Below are 7,500 nucleotides of genomic sequence, written 5' to 3' on the forward strand. Positions count from 1 at the left end.
TCCTTTAGTAGTCGATAAAGTAGCAGTCAAGTACTGGGGTCGATGTAATCGACTGTCACCCTCCCACAAATTCCAGGCGTTGTGCCTTTAGTGGAAAGGATTATTATTATTATTATTATTCAGTAGTTTTATTTTTATAACGTGCTTTCACTTCACTACCGAGCGCTATTATTATTATTATTATTATTATTATTATTATTATTGTTGTTGTTGTCGTTGTTGTTGTTGTTATCAACGGCGGGAAAATACAGCCACTACTAACATACTTAACATCAGCATTTATTTACCTTGAAGACTGCGACCATCTCCGTTACCCTGATTTCATCTCTATTTCTTCTATTGGTGAAAATAAGCAGCAAACCATGGCGTAAACAACAACGATATCAATAATAATCATGGTTTCAAATTCTGGCACAAGGCCAGCAATTCCGGGGTTTGGGGTAAATCGATTACATCAACCTCAGTATTCAACTGGTCCTTATTTTATCGACTCCGAAAGGATGAAAGGTAGAGCCGACGAAATGCTGCTAAGCATTTTGCCTGGTGTGCTAACCATCCTGCCAGCTCGCAGCTTTAGTATCAATAATAATAATAATAATAATAATAATAATAATAATAATAGTAATGATGATGATAGTAATAATAATAATAATAATAATAATAATAATAATAATATTAATAATAATGATGATGATAGTAATAATAATAATAATAATAATAATAATAATAATAATAATGATGAAAATAATAATAATAATAATAATAATTATTATTATTATTATTATTATAACAATAATAATAATATGACAAAAAAAAACAACCAGAAAAATACATAGCAAAAATACCTAAGGACATAGGACATTGAGGGCATTAATCAAAGGACGAGATACAACACACAGGTGCAGTGGCCCGAGATCGAAATTTATTTAGATCTAAAATGTTTTATGAACAAGGTGGATATTTTCAATCTTAATACCGAAACAAATACAACCAGTTCAAAACCAGCGGATAAGAGCATCATTTTGAATATCATAATGAAACCATGAGGCATCCTTGAACCAGTCTGTGCCGCATGTGCGTTTCTTTGCATCTTTGGGAAAGTTGAATGTCTTTCCAAGCACAAATTGTTTTTGTGACATGTAAAATTTCGATCGCACTTCTTGACATGTTGGAAGAGGTTATTCGTTAATACTTTAACGGATTGCACCTCTGCAACCTCCGATGGTCCTGCATTTTCTTGACATGACGCAGTACTGAAAACATCTGAAATTTTCCTCACTTTTACTTCTCGTAGATTTGGCGTAGTATACAGATGAAAATAAAGGGAAAATGTCAAAAAGTGCAAGTAGATTTTATATTTGAAAAGCAGGATTTGTCTTAATTATTTTTGATTAATTTATTTAAACTTACGTGTTCAAAATCATTCGTTATCAGACAGAAAGAGTGAATATATTTCCATTTAACAACTTTAAAATTTATCACACTTTGAAAAAAAATAAAAGCAGTATGATAAACATTTGTGTAGTTCTGAATTGAATTAAACGAGTAATGTACAGTATGTGTAATAACGTGAATTATATTTTTGTACATTAAAATGTTTAATTTCGGAGATATTACCAAGCGAAGCAAACGGAAGCAGATAGAAATAGGTAGAGTAGGTTTTCCAAACAGTAGAGAAGAAAGGACGGGGGAGGAGAAGGATAGAGAAATGGATAGAAAAGAGAAACACTGTCCATCCGCGTGTGTGGAGTGCCACTGAGTGGGACCAAAAGGGGTACATGACGTGACAGACAGACAGACAGACAGACAGACAGATAGATAGATAAATAGATAGATAGATAAATAGATAGATAAATAGATAGATAGATAGATAGATAGATAGATAGACAGATTGCCTGATAGATGGATGGATAGTGAATTTGCCTTTCGACGCTGAAATAAGTCACAAATATATTTTAACTAACCTAAAGCTCGTATATATATATATATATATATATATATATATATATATATATATATATATATATATATATACACAGATTGGAGATCTATTATAAGATCTCATCCCTATCTGCCAGTAAAGAAATATTCAAGCAACACGCTGAATATTACAATGGCGCCCTACAACGAAGGAATAAGACACAAACTATCTCCCGTATTCCAACCTCCTCCTATCCCCAAAAATTTTACCGCAGGAGCAAACCTAATAGGAACTCCTCCCATCGTGTGATTTCGGATCCTAAATCTGCCTCCGTCCATCGAAATCGAGCACGCATTTTTATACCTCAAGCTTTTACCTGGGTAACCCTGTAAACCTGAATAAGCGGACCATGACGCGCGACGTTATCTGGTTCCATCCCACCTTTGTCTTTAATGTTCAGACCAGAGTACCCAAGCTCTTCTTTGCGCTATTTGAATAATATTTCCCTAAGTCTAGTTCTCTTAGAAGAATCTTCAATCTGCAATCGATTAAATTTTCCTACTCCACCACAACTAAAATTTCTGGTACAGTCTTACGTCTGCATAATACGAAACTTAGACAGCTAGCAATTACTTAACTTTAATCAGAGTAACACAACTCACCCTAATCTCCATCCCTAACCATAGCGCGTTCTTAAACCTCCTCACCAATACCGAATCTCACACCACCGACCCTATTTCTTCTACTCCTCCCAATACCCTTAACCAACTTTACAACCCCGCTATACTAACCACCGAACTATTAGATACGAGAACTATTTCAAGCGACATCTGCCAGACAACTCTCTCAGCACCTTGAAAAATTCCAATCCTAACGCCGCGGCGGTTAATGAATATAACCCCAGGTTATGCCTAGATAATCATAACCCCGTAAATTCCACTCTAGCACCTTCTAGAATAATATGCATCTGTAGGCGTCGCACCTCCTGTCCTTTAGATAATAGATGCCTCACAAAAAATGTAGTATACAAATGTGCAGTATCAACTGATAATTCCAATTATGTATACATCGGGTCGTGCAGCACTACCTCCAATGTCAGAGTTGGTAACCACTATTCTAGCTTCAAATCGCAAGCAAGAACAAGCAGCACTTCTTTATTATGGCTAATTCATAACCTAAAACAAAACAATTCGGTATAATTTAAAATGGTCTATATTTACCCATGCCAAACCGTATAATGGTTATAACAACAAATGCGATCTATGCATCGCGGAAGTCTTTTCTATTAGCCAATCTACCAATTTTCTGAATGAACAGAACCATATAATCTTTAATTGTAAAACTGGGGCCGAAACCTGCTGTACTGAGGACTGGGTAACTCTATCAAAAGTTTTCGATTGACCAAAATGGACCAGAACGGCATCAAAGCCAGATTTATTACACATGTTATTGCTTTCAAGGAGATTAGGAGGTTGGATCTTATCGAATGCGCCACATTGTTTGCGTCCTTCAAGAGCAGCATGTCACGCCCTAGATAATTCAACTGGAAATGTTTCCAGTCTGTTGAACTTTGTGGTAGACTTATAGTATCTATACAGCGTGTACAGTAAATCATTCAAAGCAGGCGAAGTCCTTTTCTTACATACAATTGCTTTTGACTGTGTGAAAATTTCTGTTATTTGATTTTTCGTACAGCATCTCTGCCGGAAGCACAGGCAGTCTGTGGAGGTAGGCATTAAATTCCATCGTATGTAACTACGTTCAAACAGTTGCACAAACATCAACTGGAAAATCATATAACTTCCGGAAATCAAATGTGTCCCTCTATCGCCCGTATAAGACTTAACGGTAGATTTTTTACCAAGTAGCGTCTTAAAAGAGTTTTTGTGCTCTCATGTCTAACAACACATGTCATAGCTATGAGAACATAATTTTCATCTTATACGTTGAAGAAAAAATTAAGCGTCATTTTGTCCGTTAGTATTCCAGTCTTAATGTCCTTTCAAATGTTTTTTTCTTTAATTCAGTGGCCCTCAACGGACGCATTGCAAACAGTAGATAATTGCGCCGAAGATCTAAAATTATACTATAATTCAAGGTAGTATAAAATTTATATTTACGCTTCAGTGTTTTGAAAACCTATACACATAATGTTCGCGTGTTTAACACACGTAGTAAATTAAACATACAGTTGTTAAGCCCTCTTTTTGATTCGGTGATTGTCCCTTCTGAATATATAACTCTGTGCCTTCAATCACAAACATTCTTTCCCCTTCCAGTTTTTTCTATTTCTTCCTCTTATTTATTTTTCTTCTCTCCATTACTTTGCTTCATTTTTTTCCATTTTACTTTCATACCCACCTCTCTAATAAAACTTATTGTACAGGCTACGGCTAAAATATATCAGTTTCACCGAACTTCATAAAAGTTTCAACAGCAAGCACACGTTGTGTACCGATTCAAGTCATGATGATAAATAAAAACAAAAAGAAGAATTCTTCTTTTTGTAGAATCCTTCTTCTACAAACGGTAAAGCATTTACCGTTATTGTTTGGAACAATGCACATCGTGCGTTTGTTGTTGATGCAGTTATTAAGGATGGTAAAGTTGAGGTTTAGGCATTTTAATATATTTCGATACGTATCGTGCAGCAAAATATCCCCTTTTCATCATGTACTACTTTTCTCCTGTACTTTCATATCTCTGATATATTATTCTTTATCTTTATATTGTATGTTTTCTCTTGTCTCTCTCCTCTAACTCTTTCCTCTCTCTATCTCCTTTTCTTTTATAATCATCCTTTCTCTCTGTCTACATTCTGTTTTTTTCTTTGAATTTATCTTTCCCATACGCGATGTTTTGTTCAACCGCCCAATTTATATTTACACTTAAATGTTAAAATTTTAATATTCATAAGGCAAGCTTTAAGCATATCTACGATTTTCAAAACTGAAATTATAAATAAAGATTTGAGTTCTTATAAATAGCTCAGAATAAACAACTGTAAAAATTATTACGATCATCAACTCTATGTACTAAGTATTTTCCCATTAGCTTTCTGTATAGTGATGCACATGGATATATATTCATAGATGCATGCACATATACACACAAATATGTTAGCACATACATACTTACATGTGTGTGTGTGTGTGTGTGTGTGTGGGTGTGTATACGACGGGCTTTTTAGTTTCCGTCTACCAAATCTACTCACAAGGCTTTAGTAGGCCCGACGCTATAGTAGAAGACATTTGCCCAAGGTACCACGCAGTAGGACTAAACCTGGAACCAGGTAGCTGGGAAGCAAGCTTCTTCCCACACATATGTATATATGACGATGGACACTCCCATCAGTTTCGACATATGAGAATCCTTCAACCTTCTCTTTGTTTGTCAGTCATAATGCTTATGTCGAATGTGACATTTAAGTCCCACCAATGATTTGCAAAGAAGGCCACAGATGCTGCAAATATGAGGATTACAGGTCAGTGCAGGTAGTATAATTGCAGCTGCAAAGCCTGTTAATGCTGCTTGCAACAAAGTTTCTAATACTATTTTGTCACAACGATCTCTCTTTTGTTCGTTCCAAGGCTGTTCACTCAAAAGTGTTGTGAGCTATCTTCATTGCTAAAAGGTTACTCTTCAGCTTGTCCTTATATCAAGCTGGCTGTGCATGAGTACTTTGGGTATTTTTTCATCACTCATTCATGTGTGCGTGTGTGTGTGTGCGCGTGTGTGTATGTGTGTGTGTGTGTGTGTGTTTGTGTGCCTGTGTGTCTGTGTGTGTATATGTGTGTGCATACTAGACCAAAACGTACATGACAATTGGAGCTTGTATTTTAAAACATTATCTTTCAATGCATTTGCAGTACCATGACTGATACTAATATTTGGGATACTGCATTGGTCAAAAGAGAAAATCCACCACATAGAAAAGAAAATCCGCAAGACATCAATTTCAAATCTCCAAAGAAACATTGATATTGACATGGTTTACCAGAAAATAAAGAGCTGATTGCTATCTGGTATCACTCAGATAATATCTAGGAAACAACAACAGCTAAAATAAATACATCATCCAAGTAACCAAAAATGAAATGAATAGCATGCTGCGGGCCTGTTGTGAACTCCTCAAGAAACACTTTCTGATGACCTCCCATTTGAACCCAGAAATGCAGAGCTCCCATATCTCAACAGGGACCTCGACTAAAAGTTTTGCATGGGTATGTTTCCGTAAACTAGGAAAAGATGGTAATATTGATTTCAAATTTTGGCACAAGGCCAGCAATTTCGGGGGAGAGAGAAAGTCGATTCCATCAACCCCAGTGTTCACATGTAACTTACTTATCGACTCCAAATAATGAAAGGTAAAGTCGACTTCAGCGAAATTTGAACTCAGAACGTATGGACGGTCGAAATACCACGAAGTATTTTGCTCGGCGTGCTAACGATTCTGTCAGCTCGCTACCCTAAAAGGATGGTGATATTAACATGAAATGCAACCTCCCTTGGATTCGTGACCATTGCATCACGTCACATCTCGAAGGTTAAGTTTTTCCAGTACAGGAGCAGGTGATAACTACGAAATAACTAATAAATAAGAGAGAGAAAACCCTTAAATACCCACAATGCAGTCATAAAAGTTGATAATGTCTTTCTTTACTAGTGGGAATAGTATTCTTCTAGCATCTGCCCAAATATTATCAGGATAATACATCATACTGCGATATGATGTTGCTGAAATAATATAGCGACCCATCCGGTCGGTCTCAAGATAAATATAGACAACACCTCTCTTATTAACGCAAGAAATATTGGTGGAATATTCTCATGAACACCTGTACCTATCAAACATAAAAGACTTGATTTAGCTGTTTGGGACTGAAAAAAAAACAACTGTGTATTGTCAGAAAAGTCAACTATCCATCAGATATGAACAACCCTTCTCAAATCACAAAGAAGAAAAGTTTTGGACATGATTCGATACCTAAAGTTCTACTCTGATTATAAATTCAAATTTATAATATTAATTATTAGTGCGCTTCGTTGTGTTAGGAAAATTCTAAGTGACAGCCTGGAAAAGCTTGGAGTTTAAAGCAAAGAAAAATATTGGTTGACACGTGCTCCGAATTTAAAAACTCTAAATGGAACTGTAAAATTTGCAAGTTCCTTATGTAACTATTATTAATGATGCTATCCAAATTTCATTTCAATATTTGCTTTGTCTCTATTTTTCTAGAAATAATTCTAGTGTATGTGTGTGTGTGTGTGTGTGTGTGTGTGTGTGTGTGTGTGTGTGTGTGTGTGTGTGTGTGTGTGTGTGTGTGTGTGTGTCTGTAAATATATGTATGTATGGTGTCTGCTTGCTCCTTATAGAGCTTGATATCTTCGTGTATCTATAATTGCTCTTCCATAGTTTGACATCTTAAATGACATTTGAGCCTTGAAAGGCGTTTGTTGAGATGATCACAACTACTGCAGCAGTGTTTCCTTTTAGCATTGGCTCCATTTTCCGCTTGTTTATTATGAATGTTCAAGAGCTTCTTGAACGGTAGTGCGATTTCATATCAGCATGAGGT

The sequence above is a fragment of the Octopus bimaculoides genome, chromosome 4, assembly GCF_046866305.1.
Source record: "Octopus bimaculoides isolate indiv1 chromosome 4, ASM4686630v1, whole genome shotgun sequence".
Classification (NCBI taxonomy): domain Eukaryota; kingdom Metazoa; phylum Mollusca; class Cephalopoda; order Octopoda; family Octopodidae; genus Octopus; species Octopus bimaculoides.